Source organism: Marmota marmota, unplaced genomic scaffold (genome assembly GCF_001458135.2).
Source record: "Marmota marmota marmota unplaced genomic scaffold, marMar, whole genome shotgun sequence".
NCBI classification, from domain to species: Eukaryota; Metazoa; Chordata; class Mammalia; order Rodentia; family Sciuridae; genus Marmota; species Marmota marmota.
Window position 1 is genome coordinate 5664264 of NW_025999924.1, and position 20026 is coordinate 5684289.

Here is a 20026-nt window from a genome sequence, read left to right on the forward strand (position 1 = left end):
TACCAATCCAGTAACAAGGACATGGTTTTGAGTAAAAGGAAAAAAGTCTTATTGCTTTTCTAGCAAAGGAGAAATATAAGGGACTCCTGCCCGAAAGGCTATGATTCTGCCCATCAGAGGGAACAAGGGCTTTTAAAAAGAGGTTCATAGACTACATTCCTCGGGTTGTCTGTTGGAGTTGTAACATAGTAATTTCTGAGAGCTTCTGGTGCCATCCCCAAAGTCTAGATTACTTCATTCCTATGGTGGGTGTGTACTCAAGGACAGATAACTTTGTCTAGACAGATAACTCTGTCTAGGATGGTGAAGAAGGGTAATCCAAATCCTCAGATTTGGGAGGGAGGAACAATTAGGAAGGAGCAGAGAGAGGAAGAGAAAGAACAGGTCCTTTTTAAAATAAGTTGCAGTGGCAGAGCAGCAAGGGTGATATTCAAAACTTAAAGTGGACTGCTATTACAGCATGGCCAGAAAAAAGAAGCATGGAGATGGTTTTCTAAGGAAGTCAACTTCCTGGTTGACAAAAATGCTGGTGGACACCAGCAGGGGACCTGTACTTGTGCTCCTAAGTGGGTGGGATCCAATAGAAAAACTAAAACAGACCCATGGAGAGAGGGAGCACCAATCAATAATATTAGAGGAGATAAGAAATGAGTAGAGGAGATAAGAAAAAGAGGAAATTCCAGAGATCATAAAAAGAAGCCAAAACTCCCCACCGATTCCCAGCTCTGTGGGGGCAGGGAGTGCCCCTTCTCTTTGGAGAGGTTGGACCTGCTGCTTGCTTGCTCTCTTTATGTCCTGTTCTTTAATTCTTTGCTGTACAGAGACAACAACCCCAGCATCCTTAGATGGTAACACCACAAGTCAAAGGGGCAGCCTGACGCCATGGCGCTCACCTGACTCAGCAACTCAGAAAGCTGAGGCAGGAGGACTTGCAATTTGAACCCAGTGTCAGAAATTATTCTGAGACCCTGTCTCAAAGAAAAAAAGATTAGGGTTATGGGTCAGTGGTGGACAGCCCTGAGTTCAAACCCCAGTACAAAAAAAGGAGTAAATTAAAAAACTGTTACCTGATTTTTTTTTTATGATTTTTCACTATTGAATGGAGAGGTGATGGTAATGAGATATAAGTCAAATGAAGACGCACGATGTAGAAGACCATGGGTAGCAGTTAAAACTCTCTCTACATGTGATTACATCAAGAGAATGAGCACCTGCCTACTCCATAAGTGCCATAAAAGCTGTATACTTTTGTCCTTTATTTGAGTCAACCTGGGTTGTTTTTTTTTTTTTTTTTGTGCCCCAAGTGCTACCTGCCCTATGTCCAACCATAAGAATAGAATCTTGAGGCTGGTGATGTGGCTCAGCGGTAGAGCCACTGGGTTCTTGCCTGACTGGGTTAAATTCCCTGTACCAATAAAAAGAATAGAGTCTCCGGCTGGGGATGTGGCTCAAGCGGTAGCGCGCTTGCCCGGCGTGCGTGCGGCCCGGGTTCGATCCTCAGCACCACGTACAAACAAAGATGTTGTGTCTGCCAAAAACTAAAAAATAAATATTAAAAAAAATAAAAAATTCTCTCTCTCTCTTAAAAAAAAAAAGAAAGAATAGAGTCTCATTCCCATCTTAATTGTGCTTTTATCTTATTCTTCTGATACTACAAGAACCCAGGAACTTGGTGATATTGCCACCCAGTAACAAATGTTCCATCATTTTACTCATTAATGAAATCTAAACAAAGGATTTAGAATAATAGTAAATGAGAATAATTGTGTTAATTATGTTAATCTTTATGTTAATTATGTTAATCCACTTTATGCCTTGAATATATCCCTTGCTGCTCTAAAATTAAACTGACCTCCTCCCTGATCTTCTCTCTGATCTTCTTCTCCCTTGTCTTCTCCTTCCTAATCTCTCCCCACTAAGTCTCAGGAAATAGGATTCCTCTGAATCATCTAGTTTACAACGCTCTGTTCCCTCTGATGGGCAGAATCACAGCCTCTAGGACAAGAGTCCCTGTGCTAGCAAAGCAATAAAACTTATTTTTTCTTTTTCTCAAAACTGTATCCTCATTATTGGATTGGTATTGGGGACAAGAAACAAGCTTTCAGTAACATAAATGAGCATAACATTATGCAGATTTTTGAGATGAGAACTAACATTTCTTTAGCCAAGGTGTCTGCAAGAAATTTTACATACATTAGTTGAACTAACTGAAAGCTTTATAGATTTTAAATGCCACATAGAGGTTAATTAACTTGGTCGAAATTATATTAGCCAGAGTATAATACAATGATGTGTAAACAATACATGTTTACTTCACATGTATTTGTAGTAGTAAAAACCATAAAACTTATGTTCACCAACTGAGGACTAGTTTAAAAAAATTAAGGTATATCCATATTATAGAAATTATCCATTTGTTTAAAAAAAAGAAAAGAAAGAAAGTAGAGCCCTTCCCAGTGGTGAATGCCTATAATCCCAGCAACTCAGGAGGCTGAGGCAGGAAGATTCCAAATTCAAGCTCAGCCTCAGCAATTTAGCAAGAATTAAGCAATTTAGCAAGACTCTGTCTCAAAATAAAAACTAAAAAGAGCTGGACATGTCAGTGGTAAAGCATCTCTAGGTTCAATTCCCAGTACCAAAAAATTCATTCATTCATTGATTAAAAATTTAAAAATAAGGGAGGGACTGGGAGTGTACCTCAGAGATAAGAGTACTAGTCAAGCAAGCATGGGTGAGGCCCTGGATTCAATTCCCAGCACTTAGGGGCGAAGAGGAGACCATCAGTTCTTATAGTTCGGATTGAAATGTTCCCCAAAGGCTCAGGTGTGAAAGGCTTGGTTCCTATTGTAATAGTATTCAGAAGTGGGGCCTTGAGAAGTGACTTGATCATGAGGGCTGTAACCTTATCAATGACTTAATCCATTATAACTAAACTGGCTACTGGGAATTGGTGGAAATTTAGGAGGAGGGCATTAGTTGGATGTGGGTCTTTGAGGACATATTCTTGCTTACTCCAGTGCTCTTCCCTTCAGTTTCTCCTTCCTTTAAGTATCAAAATTAGAGTAATCACAGGTCATTAAAACTTTATTGAGCCTAGGAGCCATGTTCACACTGGCTTTTATTAAAATCAATAAGGATTACCCAGACATGATGACGCACTCTAATCCCAGTTCCTAGGGAAGCTGAGGCAGGAAAATGGAAGTCTTGAGTCCAGCCTGGGCAAATTTGGCGAGACATTGTCTGAAAAAAATAAAGGGATCGGTTTTAGTAATGGTTAAACACCCTGGCTTCAATTCCTAGTACCAAAAATCAAAGATGTAAGTGAAAATATAATCATGTTGCTCTCATATCAAAAACTATTATTGTGGGCTGGGGTTGTAGCTGAGTGGAAGAGCGCTTGCCTAGCATGTGTGACACTGGGTTCAATTCTCAGCACCACATACAAATAAATAAAAATAAAGGTCCATCCACAACTAAAAGATATTATACACACACATACACACTGGGGAATATAGCTCAGTTGGTAGTGTGCTTGCCTTGCATGCACAAGGTCCTGGGTTCAATCTATCCCCAGCACACACACGATGACTTCTGCTCCTCCCCAATCTCTCCCCCTCCCTAATGGCAGGGGAAACAGGTACCTTTTTTCCCCATCCTAGGAAGAGTCATCTGTCCCTGAATACATGCCCACTATAGGAATAAAGTAATTTTGACTTTGGGGATGGTACCAGAAGATCTCAAAATGACTATCCCCCAAATTAACAAATGAATTACAACTCCAGACAGAGAATACCTGGAATGTAGCCTTTGAGTCATCTCTTTAATAGCCCCTTGTTCCTATGGTGGGCAGAATCACAGCCTCTGGAACAGGAGTTCCCTGTGTTTCTCCTTTGCTAGCAAAGCAATAAACCTTTTTCCTGTTTCTCAAAACTGTATCCTCATTATTGATTGGCATTTATTTGGCAATACACGGGGATTGAACCCATGGTTGCTTAACCTCTGAGCCATATCCCCAGACCTTTTTTATTTTTTTAATTTGAGACAGAGTCTCACACTAAGTTGCTTAGGGCCCTGTTAAATTGCTGAGACTGGCCTTGAACTTGAAATCTTCTTGTCTCAGCCTCCAGAGACTCTAGGATTACAGATTTGTGCCACTGCACCAGGCTCATAATTGTATGTTCTTATGGAGAACACTGTGACATTTCAATACATGTATATGCTGTGTGATGTTTAAATCACATTAAGCATATCTCTCCTCATTTATGATTTCTTTATGGTGAAAACATTCAGAATCCGTCTAGGTTTTTGAAGTACACGGAACATAAGTATTATCTATGGTCACACTATTGTGCAATAGAACACCAGAATTTCTTATTCCTATCTAACTGGAACTTAGTGCCCATTAATCAACCTTTTGCTCTTTTTCTCCCTCCACCACTACCTCTCAACTTGTGATATCCACTTTTATATTCTCAACCCCTATGAGATCAATTTATTTAGATCTCACATGAGAAAGATCATGTGGTACTTGTCTTTCTGTGCCTGGTTTATTGTGCTTAGCATAATGATCAGTTTCATCCATGCCCTCACTGTAACAGGGGTTCACTTGATGTTTTGACTATATTCCTTATGGCTTTGAAACTATGTATTTTTCTTTTTCCCAACCTTCTTCTCCCTGACCTCGACCCTGATCTTCTTTTCCCTAATTTTCCTGATCTTTTCCTGATCTTCTCCTTCCAGATCTCCCTAATCTCATTTTCTCAGAATCACCTCTTTAAAAAGTAAAATGCAGCTGGGCATGGTGGTTCATGCCTGTAATTCCAGAAACTCAAGAGGCAGAAGCAGGAGGATGGCATGTTCAAAGTCAGCCTCAACAATTTAGTAAGGCCCTAAGCAACTTAAAAATAAGGATGGGCTGGGGGCCAGGCATTACAAGAATGGTACTTGCTTGTAATCCCAGCAGCTCAGGAGGCTAAGGCAGAAGAATCTCAAGTTCAAAGCCAGCCTTAGCAATTTAGGTAGGCCCTCAGCAATTCAGCAAGACCCTATCTCTAATATATAAAAAACGGCTAGGGATGTGTCTCAGTGGTTAGCCATCCCTGGGTTCAACCTCTGGTACCAAAAACAAACCAAAAAAAAAAAAAAAAAAATTTAAAATGTAGCCAGGTGAGGTGAAGCATGCCTGTAATCCCAGCAGTTCAGGAGGCTGAGGCAGGAGCATGGAGAGTTTAAAGTCAGCCTCAGCAAAAAGCAAGGCACTAAGCAACTCAGTGAGACAGTGCCTCTAAATAAAATCCAAAATAGGGTTGAGGATATGGTTCAATGGTTGAGTGATCCTGAGTTCAATCCCTAGTACAAAAAGAAAAAAAAAAAAAAGTAAAAAGTAGCAAAATGGCATGATTTGTTGAGCACTTAGGATGAACCAGATCCTACTTATGTATGACCTGTGCTACCATTTTTATGAATAGTGTTACTATTTTTCCTTTAAATTATTCAGATTAATATGGGCTCCACATAGTTATGGAAAGAGAATAGACTTCGAAGCTGGACAGACCTGAGCCTGAAACCTACCTCAGTTTGAGGTCAAGAGGAAGAGATAAGGCTAGGCAGATAGGGAAATGGGCCCTAGGGGAAATCAGAGCACAAACAACTGCAGGTTTTTGCTGATGAAGTTGCAAAAAGGTTGTTTTTAAATCAGGACTTATGTGACCTGGAGTCCATAGGAACATACGTGACCTGGAGGCCATAATTCCTCTGAAGAAGGAAAAACACCTGATCAATATTTTGATTGGACTAAAGACTTTATGAATGCCTCATGGATACTGAGTGCCTTTCCCAATATTGGGCCAGGGGTTGACTTCCTTAAACCTACAGATCCATATAAACCCCTAGACAAGAGCCATTTTTTGACAACCTTCGTGGGTCCCCTCCTAGTCACAGGAGATTTACTTTACTTTGCTTTAATAAATTACATTTTTCTTTACAGACTGCTATTCATGAATTTTATGCTTTAAATTCACAAGACAAAGAATCCAACACTGCTCCACCTGTGCTACAAGTTCATGCAGGTTGCAGATTTATATTTCTTTCTTTTTTTTTTCTTTTCCTTTTTTTTTTTTTAGGTACTGATGATTGAAACCAGGAATGCCCTACCACTGAGCTACTTCCCCAGCCCTTTTAAAATTTAAAATTCCCCAGCCTGAGGAGTAACATCTGTTTTGTTTACTGCTGTATCCTCTAGCATCTCCCAAAAGAAGCCAATGAATGAATATTTATTTATTGAGTCAATGAATTTTAAGGCTTTGTACAAAGTGCTATGGTAGAGGCATGTACAGGGTGTTATAAGGGGACATTCTATGAAGAAGCCTAAAAGGTTAAGCCTGGAAAGTTGAACATAATTCCAGGAGGGAGAGTCTTTCTGGTTAGAAGCTATTGCACAAACAAAGATACAGGGATAAGCCAGAGTGAGGTATTTCTAAAAATGCAAAGAGAAGTGCCTGCCACCACCCAGGTTTCTGGCAACCATGAGAAAGTGTTGGACAACAACACAGATACCACATCACAGGGATTTCGGTGGTATGCTAAAGAGATCAGATACTTAGCCTTAAGGATAATGAGACTTGTTTTGAGTAAGAGACACATAATTGGATTCATACTTTAGAAAGAGTGTTCTTTTGAGTCTCTGGAAAAGAGATAAGGAAAATTAGACTCCAGGAAGGGAAAGAGGGTAAGAGGCCATTGCAGTAATTCAGGTGAAAGTTGATGAGGGCTGGGATTGTCCTGGACACTTTCAGGTTTCTCTGCATACTACGATTTACCCTGATGAAAGTTATCACACAAATGGTTTTTTCTAGAACATATGTGCTCTCCTACCTTCTGCCACCAACTTTTACTGTAACAGTGGTCCACTTTATGCTTTGAATATAACCCTTGCTACTCTGCCACTGTAATTTATTTTTATTTTTATTTATTTTTCTTTCTCTCCCTCTCTCCATGCTCCTCCCTAATCTCAAGGGAAACAGGATTACCTTTATTCCACATCTTAAACAGAGTTATCTGTCCCTGAGTACAAACCCACCATAGCAACAAAGTAATCCAAACTGTGAGGATGGTACCAGAAGATCTCAGAAATGACTATCTATCTCCCAAATTAATAAGTGAATTACAACTCCAGAGACAGAACATGAGAAATGTAGACTTTGAGTCACCTCTGTAAAAAAAAAAACAAAAACAAAAACAAAAACCTGTACCTGTGGATGGGCAAAATCACAGCCTTTGAGACAGGAGTCCCCTGTGTCTCTCCTTTTCTAGCAAACCAATAAACCTTTTTCCTGTTTCTCAAAACTGTGTCCTCATTATTGGATTGGCATCAGGGACAAGGATCCTGGCTTTCAGCAACATTACAAGCTTTCAAGTTTTGCCCCAAATGCCACTTCCACAGGTGGTGGTCCTGACCCCTTGGTTCCCCTGTACTCCCCTATAGCATTGATCATAATTAAAAAATTAATGTTATTTGCATGTTATCTGCCACAACATCTGAATGAACAAAGAATGGACAGAGAGAGGTGAAACAATATGAACAGATTTAAGAGTAAGATACAGAATTTCAAGAATGATATGCTAAATGATAAGGCAGAGAAAATAGAAATAATGCCTGGTTTCTAATTTGCAAACTTGGGTGGATATTGGTGTTATTCCCTGAGAAAGGAAAGCTAGGCTGAGAAACAGGTTAGGTGGAAGATGGAAACCAAGAGTTCTATTTGGGACACATGTGGGTATGAATCTCATACCATAAACTCAAAGGGGCAAGAAATAAAACTTAAGCTAAATTTCTATAATAAGCCCTATAAGCTGGCATAAATCTCAATCCATATTGTGGTCCTCCCTGCTTGCCAACAGTTGCATCTCATTTGGAGAGAGAAGTGCTAAGGATTCAGGGAAGGGCAGAGTTTTAAATCACCTATCAATTTTGGAATCTGCTTAGAGATCCTCATCCTGATTTGATGCTGGTTATTGGCCCATAAAAGTTACAACTGTTAAGTCATTCCTTAGTAATGTCCCATGAAACCAAGATTCCAAAAAGTACCATGGAAAGATTTAGAAGGCAGTTCAGCATTAGGATATTTATGAAGCAAGAAAGGACAAAGATGAACAAGATATGGTGGTGCACGCCTGGATTACAGTGACTTAGGAAGCTGAAGCAAGGAGGATCACAAATTTGAGCTCTGTCTTAGCAATTTAGTGAGACCTGTCTCAAAATAAAAAAATAAAAAGAGTTGGGGACATAGCTGAATGGTGAGTGCCTCTGAACTCATTCCCTAGAACCACAAAAAGGAAAAGAGAGAGACAGACAGACATAATTACTAATAACTTCCAACATGGATCAGTACCAAAGAAAGGTAAGAAAGTGCAGGCAAGGTGGTGCATGCCCATAATCCCAGTGGCTGGGGAGGCTGAGGCAGGAGGGTTGCAAATGCAAAGCCTGCCTCATCAATTTAGTGAAGCCCTAAGGAACTTAGACCCGGTCTCTAAAGAAAATATAAAAAGGGGGGGTGGGGTTGTTGCTCAGTGGTAGTACTTGCCTCTCACATGTGAGGCCCTGGGTTCAATCCTCAGTACCACATAAAAAATATAAATGACTAAAATAAAGCTATAAAAAATAAGTTAACTGGGCACAGTGGTGCATACCTGTAATCCCACTGGCTCAGGAGGCTGAGACAGGAGGATCACAAGTTCAAAGCCAGCCTCAGCAATTTAGAGAGGCACTAAGCAACTCAGTGAGACCCTGTATCTAAATAAAATACAAAATAGGGCTGGGGATATGGCTCAGTAGTTGAGTGCCCCTGAGTTTAGTTCCCAATACCCAAAAAAAAAAAGTCACCTCATTTAAAAAATATATGTATATACGTAAATATATAAATATACATATATATGTGTGTGTGTATATATATATATATATATATATATATATATAGAGAGAGAGAGAGAGAGAGAGAGAGAGAGAGGGCTGGGGATATGGTTCAAGGGTTAAGTTCCCCTGAGTTCAACTTCAACTTCCAATTAATATATCTTAAAAGTCTTTGTGGTATTTGGAGTAGTTTTAAGGGCCTGGGGATATAGCTCAATGGTAGGGTGCTCACCTAGGATTCACAAGGCACTGGTTTGATCCCCAGCATTGTCAAACAAAAGAAAGCAAAATTTATTCAAAGTAGTTTTGACTTTTTTCTATACAAGGAAGGAGCTTTTCCAGGCACAGTGGCACAGACCTGTAACCCCAATGATTTGGGAGACTGAGGCTGGAGGATTACAAGTTTAAGGACAACCTCAGCAATTTAGTTAAGTCCTAAGCAACTTAGTGAGACTCTGTCTCAAAATAAAAAATAAGAAGGGCTAAGGGTGGGCTGGGGATATAGTTCAGCTGATAGAGTGCTTGCCTTGCATGCACAGAGCCCTGTGTTGAGCCCCTGCACCAAAAAAGAAAAAGAAAAAAAAAAAAAGGGACTGGAGGTATGGCTCAGTGGTAAAGTGCTTCTGGATTCAATTCCCAATAGTACAGAAAAGTTTTCTTTTTAAAAAGAGATAGAGAAAATGAGACTTTAATTAATTTAAGTGGAAAAGTGATGTGGTCATGTTTACACTTAATACAAATATTCTGGAAATAATTGAAAACAATTGAGCCTGGAATCTGAGAGATTGCTTAGAAGGTTATCACAAGAGTCTAGTCAGTGATACTTAACAAATATGTACATCCAGGTGAGTAGTCTCAACTTGGGTAGTCTTGTCCCATAGAGGACATTTAGTAATGACTAGAACCATTTTTGGTTGTCCTGTTGGATGGAGACTGGTGAAAAGAGACTAGTGGTGCTGCTAAGTAACTTACAGTAAAGAATCCTTTGGACCAAAATATCAATAATGTAAGGTTGGAAAACTCCTTCTCTAGGTGGGCTTATTATAAAATTGGAATGCTATTTTTTTTTTTTTTTTTTTTTTGGTATTAGGGATTGAACTCAGGGACACTCAACCACTGAGCCATTGTCGCCGATGGGCAAAAGTTGAAACTTATGCAGTCCAGGGGGAGAAATAAAGAATGGCCACGCACTTCTGCCCTTTTCAATGCTTTATTCACTCCAATCACTCAATACAATTTCTCTCTATAGGCCCTTAATCAAGAAAATGACAATCCTTAATGCTAGGCACAGCAATTGACATAATCACTTCACAGCAAATAATTCTAAGCACTGCAAACACACTTAATCATGACAGGCTCATGACAGAAATTTCCTCTACATGCTAAGCTCAAGTGTCAGATCAAAAGTCTCAAGACTTAGGCTTTAAGTCCAGCAGATGCACACTCAATCAGGCTGAGGTGATCAGCTCAGGAACCAAGGGAGGCTTCTCCTGGGGTGGAGCTGATGGCTGGCTGAGGAAGCTGTCATAGGGAGAGTCCTTTTCTCACCAGAGTCAAGGGGCTGCTGAGAATTTAAGATTGTGAGACAACACAGAGAATCAGGCAGATGAAAAGAGTTGGGATGTCAGTCTAGATCTTCATCAGGCTCTCAGGCTTTTGTGCATCAGCATTGGCTGGCTGAATGTCTGTTCATTTGCTCCATCATTTATACTAAATTTTGGGGCTTCCAACCATCCCTTCAATCCCTACCAGCTGCTACCAGATTTCTCAGTGACATCATTTGTCCTGAGGTTAAAGCATCTGGTCTGCTGGTCCCCACCCTGATTTTCTTGCTTGTCGATTTTAGCTCTTATCAGGGTGAAAGCAACATGCCAGAGACTTCACTCTGAGTTTGTCAGGGAGGGGAGAAGAAACTTATTTGTGCCCATGGGCCATACTGGAGGGCTCCATAGTTGTGCCTGGTGAGACTGCAGGTTTCAAACTGGAGTTTTAAAATGGAGTTGCTTAGGCTAAGACCTAAGGCCATTCTTACAGCCACATCCTCAGCCCTATTTTGTATTTTATTTAGAGACAGGGTCTCACTGAGTTGTTTAGTGCCTCACTTTTTGCTGAGGCTGGCTTTGAACTCGAAATCCTTCTGCCCCAAACTCTGAGCTGCTGGGATTACAGGTGTGCCACTATGCCTGGCTAGAGTATATTTTGACATATTTATATAAACATGGAATACATCTTATTCTAATTATGATCCCAGTCTTGTGGTTGTACATGATGTGGAGATTCACTGTGGTGTATTTATATATGTACATAGGAAACTTGTCAGATTTATTCCACTGTCTTTCCTATTCCTGTGCCCCCTCCCTTCCTTCCATTCCCCTTTGTCTAATCCACTGAATTTCTATTCTACCCCTCCCTACCTTGTTTTGTGTTAGCATCCACATATCAGAACATTCCACATTGTTTGGGGATATTGGCTTATTTCGCTACCACCTAATTATATAACAAATAATCCATAGATTGTTAAATCCCCCACTTTATTTAAAGTGTTTTATAATCATCTCACCCTCCCACATTATACTTTACTGTTTTATTCAGCTATGAGCCATTTGGTGAATAATAAAAGTTCTTGACTTCTTTTTCTTTTGTCTTATGCTACCATATTTTCAGGCATTTTGTTGCCAAAAGCTCTGTCCTTATCCCTGATGCCAATCCATTAATGAGGACATGCTTTTGAGAAAAAGGAAAAATAAGATTAATTGCTTTGCCAGCAAAGGAGAAAAACAGGGGACACCTGTCCCAAAAGCTGTGTGATTCTGCCCATCAGCAGGAACAGGGGCGTTTATAGAGGTGATTCAGAGAAAATGAGATTAGGGAGCAGAGATCAGGAAGGAGAAGGCTAGAGAAAAGAAATCGAGGGAGAGAAGTTTAGGGAAAAGAAGAGTGGGGGAAAAAAAAGAAAAAAATGCAAGTTTCAAAGTGACAAGGGATATAGTCAAAGTATCAAGTGAACTCCTGCTAACAATTTCAACTTTTAATAACATCTTTGTTTCAAAATTGACAGGTAAAGGAACAGGAATTGAAACTTGAATAGCTTTAGTGCTTATCAACAAAGTTAATTAAAGGCTTGCAAAGAGCTGAAAGAATGATGAAAATGAAATGCTTGGATTACCTGTGGATTTCCAATACCTAGTTTCTTGTTCCAGCAGTAATTAAGGATTGCTTGATATGCTCATCAGTATTACTTAGTGTCACCATGGAAGTCTTTGTCCATATTGCCAGTGCTCACCCCAGTGATAGTACTTCTGATAATACTTCTGATTATCTCAGTCAGAATCACACTCCTCATTTTGACAAGATGTGTGTGTGTGTGTGTGTTTTGTACTGGGGAGGGGACCCAGAGCTTCAAACCCTAGGCAGATAGATGTCTTATCACTTACTATGTCCTTAGCTATGTCCTCAGCCCTTTTAATTTTCTTAGGGCCTTGCTAAATTGATAAGGCTGGCCTTGAACTCACCATCCTCCTGCCTTAGTCTCCTAGGTGCTGAGATTACAAACAGGTCTGCACCACTGCACCTAGCTTAATTTTATTTTGAGGCAGTGTCTCACTAAATTGCTGAGGAGGTCCTTGAATTTGCAATCCTCCTTCCTCAGCCTTCTGACTACCTGGGATTACAGGAGTGTGCCACTATGCCTGCCTGGCTCATACTCATTTTGAAAAAAATATTTATTTATTTATTTTTCGGTGTAGATGGACACAACACAGTAACTTTATTTTTGTGTGGTGCTGAGGATCGAACCCAGGTCCCACCCACGCCAGGCGAGCGCTCTACTACTGAGCCACAATCCTGGCCTCTCACATTCATTTTTATAGCTACTTTTTCCCTGTCAGTGCTGGGGATTAAACACATGATGTCACACTTACAGCTACTTTGCATCTGATTTTATTTATGTCGCTTTTCCTTTTGGTTTTCTTTTCTTTCTAGTTTTCCCCTTTTCCAAGACATAACGTTATTAAAGCAAAGTTTGATATCTCTATCAAGAGATAAAAAGTTTGGGGCTGGGATTGTGGCTCAGCGGCAGAGCACTTGCCTAGCATGTGTGAGGTGCTGGGTTCATCCTCAGCACCACATAAAAATAAAGGTATTGTGTCCAACTAAAAAGATATTTTTTTAAAAAAAGAGAGAAAGTTTGATATCTGTATCTAGATTCCAATAAAAGAAAATATCCTTGTAAATCAGAACATCAAAACCAGAGATTTTGATTAGAAATAAAAATAAAGAGATTTTTCCCCCTTTCTTTCTTTCCTTTCTTCCTTCTTTCTTTTTTTCTTCTGTTGCTGGGGATCTGCATACTAGGAAAGTTCTCTATCATTTAGCTATACTCCTATCCCCTAGAGATGATTTCTGATATAAAGGAATATATTAAATATTGGAATGGATAATAAAATAGTATGAAGAATTGCTATCCTCAAACTTGGGAAGGAGTTTAAAGTGGAGACTTTTAAAATTTTTAAAACCTTTCCAGGGTTGATCAACATTTCTTAACCTTTTCTGATATCAAAATGTTCATTTCTCGAGGGAACCCATTTGTGTAGTGTAGGTGAAGCTGATCCCACCTGACTACCTGTTCCCCCATGTCTACTCCAGTTCCAGGGGCAGGTATGGGTCCTTGACCTGCCTAATAGAAACATGCATCTCCATGGCCGCAAGTGGTAATTTAGAGGCACATGCCTCAAGCTAGACCAATCAGAACATTCTCGAAAACTTTATCATATGGGTTATTAGGAGGTCATTCTCTGTCTGTAGGTTACTAAGATGGAAAGAATGCAAATATGAAATTTCCAATAGAACAAAATCTGAATTTCCCATTCTTCCTATCACATAACTCTCAGACACAAACATAATCAGAGCCCTAGAATCTTTTTAGTCTTTAGATCTAGTCCTTCCTGAAGCAATGACCATCTTTGGACTTCACATTGACACAAGCAAATGAATTTCCTTTAAAGCTTTACAGTGTGTTTTGGATTTCAGTCACTTTCTTTCTAAGGAGTGTCTATGAATACAGGGCCTTTGTCCAGTAAGGTGACTGATACTATGCAGTGTTTTCATTCATCTTTGGTATCCAAAGTCAATTGAGAAAGACCTCAGCTTCTGGGGAAGGAACTGGCTATCTGCAGTAACCCATGAGGTAAGTGTAACAATTCTGATGCTTTTCTTTCCTTTTGTGTCAACAACATGAGTCACGAAAAGAAGAATCAAATCCACTTATTCTACTTATAAATACTTTCCCCTTTAAAGCAGGGTCCCTTTTGTAGAAAGAAATTTAAAAGGCAGCAATTTTCCTCTGTCATCCAGGGAAGAAGCTCTTTTTACTTTAGCAGAATGAAAGGGAATCTCAAAGATTCTGAGAAGTCTCCTTGTTGTTCACATTCTTTTCTACTGCAGAGGATAAATTCAGCCAAACTTCCAAAAGTGTAAAATGAATAGGTGAAATGTAAAAGTACCATAGAATATGCCCTGAGGAAAAAGAAGTTGAAAAGAATCAAAGGTTGAGAGAAAAGTAGAATTGGAATAAAAAGATAAAATTGGAGGATTAGAAATAAAGAAAATTAAAATCATAAAATAACCTTATTTAGGATTTTCTGTGTTGGTCTTTCCTTTAAATTACATGCAGAAAACATTTTTACCAATGAAGTCATCATTCATCCTTTAAACAGAGTCAGCTATTGCCTACTGTGGCCCAGGAACTAGGATAAATGCTATGAGTACCACAGGGAGAGAGATACCTATGGCTCCATCTGTAGTTACAAAAGGCAAATTTGATTCTAGGAAGGAAAGAAGGATGAATGTTAAACATCCACTACATGATCGTGTGATAGACAGGCATTACCCTTGGCAGTGGGAAAGGGATGGAAGGTGCTTAGTTTCCTCAAGCCAATAAAAAGGACTTTAGGGGCTGGGGATATAGCTCAGTTGGTAAAGTGCTTGCTTTGCATGCACAAGGCCCTGGGTTCAATCCCCACCACCACAAAAACAAAACAAAACAAACAAACAAAAAAAACTCAGCTTCACATTTGCCCTTGGAGCTTGAAGAGCACAAGACACTTGAAATTCTGGAGGCTGTGGTGACCCACTTTTCTGACAACAGAGTTACCTGCACCTAAAAGTTCTTGGAGTAGAAAATTTAGTAGTTACTGATGAGCCAGGTATAAACTCAGTAGTGAAGAGAATTGGATGTGGCCCAAAAAGATGGCTTGGAAGAAATGGTGATTTCGGTATAGATATGGGACACTGGAAACCAGGAGCCAAGAGAAGACCACATGTGACCAGCTAGAGGAGCCATTGCCCTAGAAAACCGTTTTAGGGATTGTTTTGTAATGTGAGAAATTCTCCAAGTGGGAAAGTAGGAAAGTATCTAGGAAAGTTCATCACAGGAGAGAATCAGCATTAAGACTCTGTCCAATCTGAAGGGCACCAAAACCAGATTCAACTATGTAAACCCTCCCATCCCTTACTTCTGCTTCCTCTCTTTACCCCCATCCCCAAGAAAATATAAGGAGTCAATGCAACCTTGAAATTGGGATGGGGTTGAAGTGGAAAATTGGGATGACACTGAAGCCAGATTTACAGATAGGTAGTTAGTGTAGTTAGGTGTAGTTAGGTAATCAGGTCTAATATCGAGTAAGATAAATAAAATGGAGGCCTTTATAGAGAATAGAGTCCAGGAAACCAGAGCAGCACTTGGGAAATTGAAATGTTAATGTCCCCAAGGCCCAGAACCCATCCTAAGGAACTGTTAATGAAGCAGCTACCTGCAAACAGGAAAGTGCTAATCCAAAACAGCACCAGGCCCTTCCTGCCCAGATATCTCCTTCAGCCCACCTATCCCCCACCTTTTAGACCTTCCTACCTGCATTCTGTTACTGCAAGATAATGGGAAACAAAGGACCGGAGTGTGGGAAAGCTGAAAGAAGACCTTAGCTATCAAAAATGGGAAGACCTCCCCCTTCCATGGATTCCACCTTTCAGGTCCCATTCTTACTCTGGGAGAAGTCTTTTCTGCTATCCTTTAATAAAGCCTTCCACTTTCTACTCTTCACTTGCCTCTCGTGCTTCTCTGGTGTTATCCTTCAGCATTCGGGGAAGCAAGGACTTATCAACGGTAAACAGCAATAACAACACTAGCCATATTCTTTCCCCATCAAAGCTTTAAACCTGAAAACAGGTTTGAGCTTGAAGGAGAGGAGAACTTGAATTGGTGAGAGCTTGGAATATAGATTATTGGACTGAACTAGATTTATTATCTGAATACCATGGGGCATGCCCCAGAAGTAAAAATACTATAGAATATGCCTAAAAATTTGTCCTGGGACAGACAAGAATGCACAGGAGTGGGAAGGAATAAAGTTTGTTTGTTTGTACCCTATGAAGTTTAGCTTTTAAAATAGCTATTGAACTATTCATATGCTCTTCTTGTGACCCTATCTTCCAAATATCCCTCCTAAGTGTGACATTACTTTCAGGTTGGGTACATGGCTCAGCTTTAGATTATTTACCTAGCATGCATGAAGCCCTAGGTTCAATCACCAGCACTAGGAAAAAAAAAAGTGCATGTATTTTTATATACTACAGCACAGGCTGTTTATGCAAATGTTTATGCTTCTGTGTAAATGGATGGGTTCCTGATTTTCATACTGTCAAAATGAAACGATGATCCCAAAGTGAAAAGTTCTTTCTCTAGGCCAATGGGTTTCAACTCTGTAGATCTTACACCTCCTGCTCTTTATTGTATTATATATAAATATAATGTGTGTGTGTGTGTGTGTTACCCTTCTTTTTTTCGTATGAGGTGTGTGTATTTTTTTGTACAGAGGATTGAATCAGAGGTACTTTACCATTGAACTACATCCCCCTCCCTTTTCATTTTGAGATAGTTTCTCTCTAAATTGCCAAACTGGCCTTGAACTTGCCACCCTTCTCCCTCAGCCTCCAGATTAGCTGGGATTGCACACGTGTGCCACCACACCCAGCTCATACATAGATATTGTTCCCTTTATCATAATAAATAAACTGGAAGTGATGGATAAGAAAATACACAATTCCACACGTGTGTTTAGGCTTAGTCACAGTTTCACTTGAATACATACTGGGATAGTCATCCATCTGTACCCATACTTGGAAATCATTGACTGAAAAGCAACAAATGCAGAAATAAACAGTGTATTATATTGACTTAAACTAGCTGACATGTTATTAGTGGTATCATTTTCTCAAGTTCTCAATGTTTCTTGGTAAAGTTTCTCATATAAGAAAGTGTGGAGCACGTTTTCTTCGGTTTATTCAGTATTACATTCTTAGAAAATTCAGTGTATGTTAAAGTCACATAAGAAATGCTGTTCAATTTAGGTTCACTGAATGCTGTCCCTGTAACAATCAAAAACACTCTCATAAATTTCCAAATCACCCTGAGGGGACAGTCCAACCACTAATCTCTGGGTGAGTCTGTGGAGAAGGGCATTCCCACTTCTCCTTCAGGTTTCTCAATTCAGTCTACCTCTCCCTCCCACCTTTCCTCATTCTGAAGAATGCCTTGGGCTGAGGAGAATGCTACTTTTTTTTTAAATGCTAATGAGCTGAGATCACTAGATATAATTATCTCATAAAACTAAATTGAATTTTGGAGGTTGTAAAACTCTCCAGTCCTCACACACTCACATACTCATTATAAATGACTGTTTTCAACCATTTCTTGATGGTTTGGGGACAAAATTTGGGGACTTTTCTGTAGAAAAATCCCAGAACCATGCTAACTGTCCCTATTACAAATTTCCAGCCTCTAATTTCAGTTCTCATGGATCTGTGTTCTTTTCTTGAGTCATTTTCTTCCATTTTCCTCACCCTTATCCTTCCTACCCCTTACCCCTGTTTTCAGCCCTTCTAGCTAATCCATCATAACAAAGGAAAAACTCAAGTCCTACCTCACTGAGATAATCCATTTCCTTGTCTCACCAAAACAACTTTCTGTATCAACATGCATCCTTGTATTCTGTCAAGGAAATTAAAAGACCAAAGATGGAATGCAAAATGAAAAAGATTTCACGTAAGCAGGGTGATCCCCATCTAGCTGAATCTGGTCTTTGGGAAATGAGATTTGGGAAGAAAGAAAATGGCATAGTATTTTTTTGGCAGGGAGGTACTGGGGATTGAATTCAGGGACACTTAACCACTGAGCCACATCCCTAGCCCTATTTTATTTAGAGATAGGGTCTCACTGAGTTGCTAAGCACCTTGCTGTTGCTGAGGCTGGCTTTGAACTCGAGATCCTCCTGACTCTTGTTATGCTCAAATTTGGGACCCCCAAAACACCACCAGAGACCAAGATCGATGTAAGCAGCAAAGAGGTGTTTATTGTGAGCTAGCTTGGTCCTCCGAGCGCGCACACAGCAACTGGTGACGCTGAGAGGCCCCGAGCCCAGGGTTTGCCTCAGTTTTATACACTCTTTGGGGAGGGGAGGGATTTCACATACATCTTAGCATCTCTTAGTAAATCACCACACACTGCGGGAAAATCATAAAACAACTCTAAAACATGATTAGCACATTCACTGGAGGGAACAAGTTGGGTAGGGGTGATTGGTTACTACAAGAGGGAGATTCCTTTGAACTGATTGGCTTAAGCCACGAGGGGTGTTCATGCTGAACTACATGGTTTCCCAACACGTTATCAACCACCATAAACTACTGGGAGGGTCATCTAGCATCCCGGGTATTTCCCTATCTCATGCTGATTGGTGGTTACTAGGGGGTTGCTATGGGTCCCCACCTAGCCTGACTGAGTCAGGGACACCTGGTGCAGCAGATCTCTCCTGTTATTTGTAGATAAACAACTTAGCAGGGTGGGAATGTGCCTAGTAGTGCTCTGTGAGTCTTTTCAAGGACAAAGGTCATGCCCCTTCCTTGGATAGGCTTTGCTCTGAGGTAGAGGCTGGTTTTTCACTCTGCCTCCTGAGCCACTGGGATTATAGATGAGTGCTACTGCGCCGGGCTGGCATAGTATTTTAAAGCAAAAAACAAAACAAACAAACAAAAAACACCACAAAATCATACACTGTCCTAATAATACACGGTTAGAGACACTGTCTCTAACCGTGTATTATTAGGACAGTGTTGCTGGTGAACTGGCAGTATCTGGGGCTTGATTAGGGGTAGAGGTGGTCTATTCCATCTGTGTGTCATCTGTGTGTCTGGGTCCTGACCTAACAGTGGTCCACTTTATGTTTTGAATAAAGCCCTTGCTGCTCTGCCACTGCAACTTTTTTTTTTAAATTTTATTTAGTTTTAGATGGATACATACCTTTATTTTATTTATTTATTTTTACATGGAGCTGAGGATTGAACCCAGTGCCTCACACGTGCTAGGCAAGCGCTCTACCACTGAGCCACCACCCTAACCCCTACAACTTACTTTTTAAATGAATGTGTTTCTTTCTCTTCCTTTCTCTGCTTCTCCCTAATCTCTCCCCCTCCCTAATTTCTGGGGAAACAGTGTTCCCTTTATTCCCCAACCTAGGCATAGTTATTTGTCCCACCATGGGAATGAAGTAATCCAGACTTTGGGGATGGTACCAGAAGATCTCAGAAATGACTATCCCCCAAATTAACAAGTGAATCACAACTTCAGACAGAGAATAGGAGGAATGTAGCCTTTGAGTCACCTCTTCAAAAGTTGCCTGTTCCTGCTGATGAGTAGAATCACAGCTTTTGGGACAGGAGTCCCCTGTATTTCTCCTTTGCTAGCAAAGCAATAAACATTTTTCTTTTTTCTTAAAATCATGTCCTCATTATTGGATTGTCCTGGGGGACAAGGATGGAGCTTTCAGCAACACCGCCTCAGTAGCCTGTCTTCCTTCTGCCTCTGCTGCAAGCTAGGTAGCCAAACCACTCTTCCAGTGAAATCTCCACACCATTTTTCCCATCTAGAGAGAAACAGAATTATAATTATAATGTTAAACACCCAAAAGATCCACTTGGATTGAAGGAAATAAACTGGTAAAAATACCTATAGAGATAACTTTATTACTCATAAAATGAGTAAAGAAATAAATTTACAAAAAAATTCTG

At 40.1% G+C, this 20026-nt stretch overlaps 2 long non-coding RNA genes across 2 annotated transcripts; one reads left to right on the forward strand and one right to left on the reverse strand.

Annotated features, from left to right (window-relative positions):
- Positions 1-3066: 3066 nt before the first annotated feature.
- On the reverse strand, positions 3067-3901 carry LOC125615735. Its single transcript, XR_007346319.1, has 2 exons — positions 3794-3901; positions 3067-3240 (listed from the first exon to the last, which is right to left on the reverse strand). It is a non-coding gene; the product is annotated as an uncharacterized LOC125615735 (long non-coding RNA).
- An 817-nt stretch (positions 3902-4718) lies between these two features.
- On the forward strand, positions 4719-19730 carry LOC125615736. Its single transcript, XR_007346320.1, has 2 exons — positions 4719-4781; positions 19632-19730. It is a non-coding gene; the product is annotated as an uncharacterized LOC125615736 (long non-coding RNA).
- Positions 19731-20026: the final 296 nt, after the last annotated feature.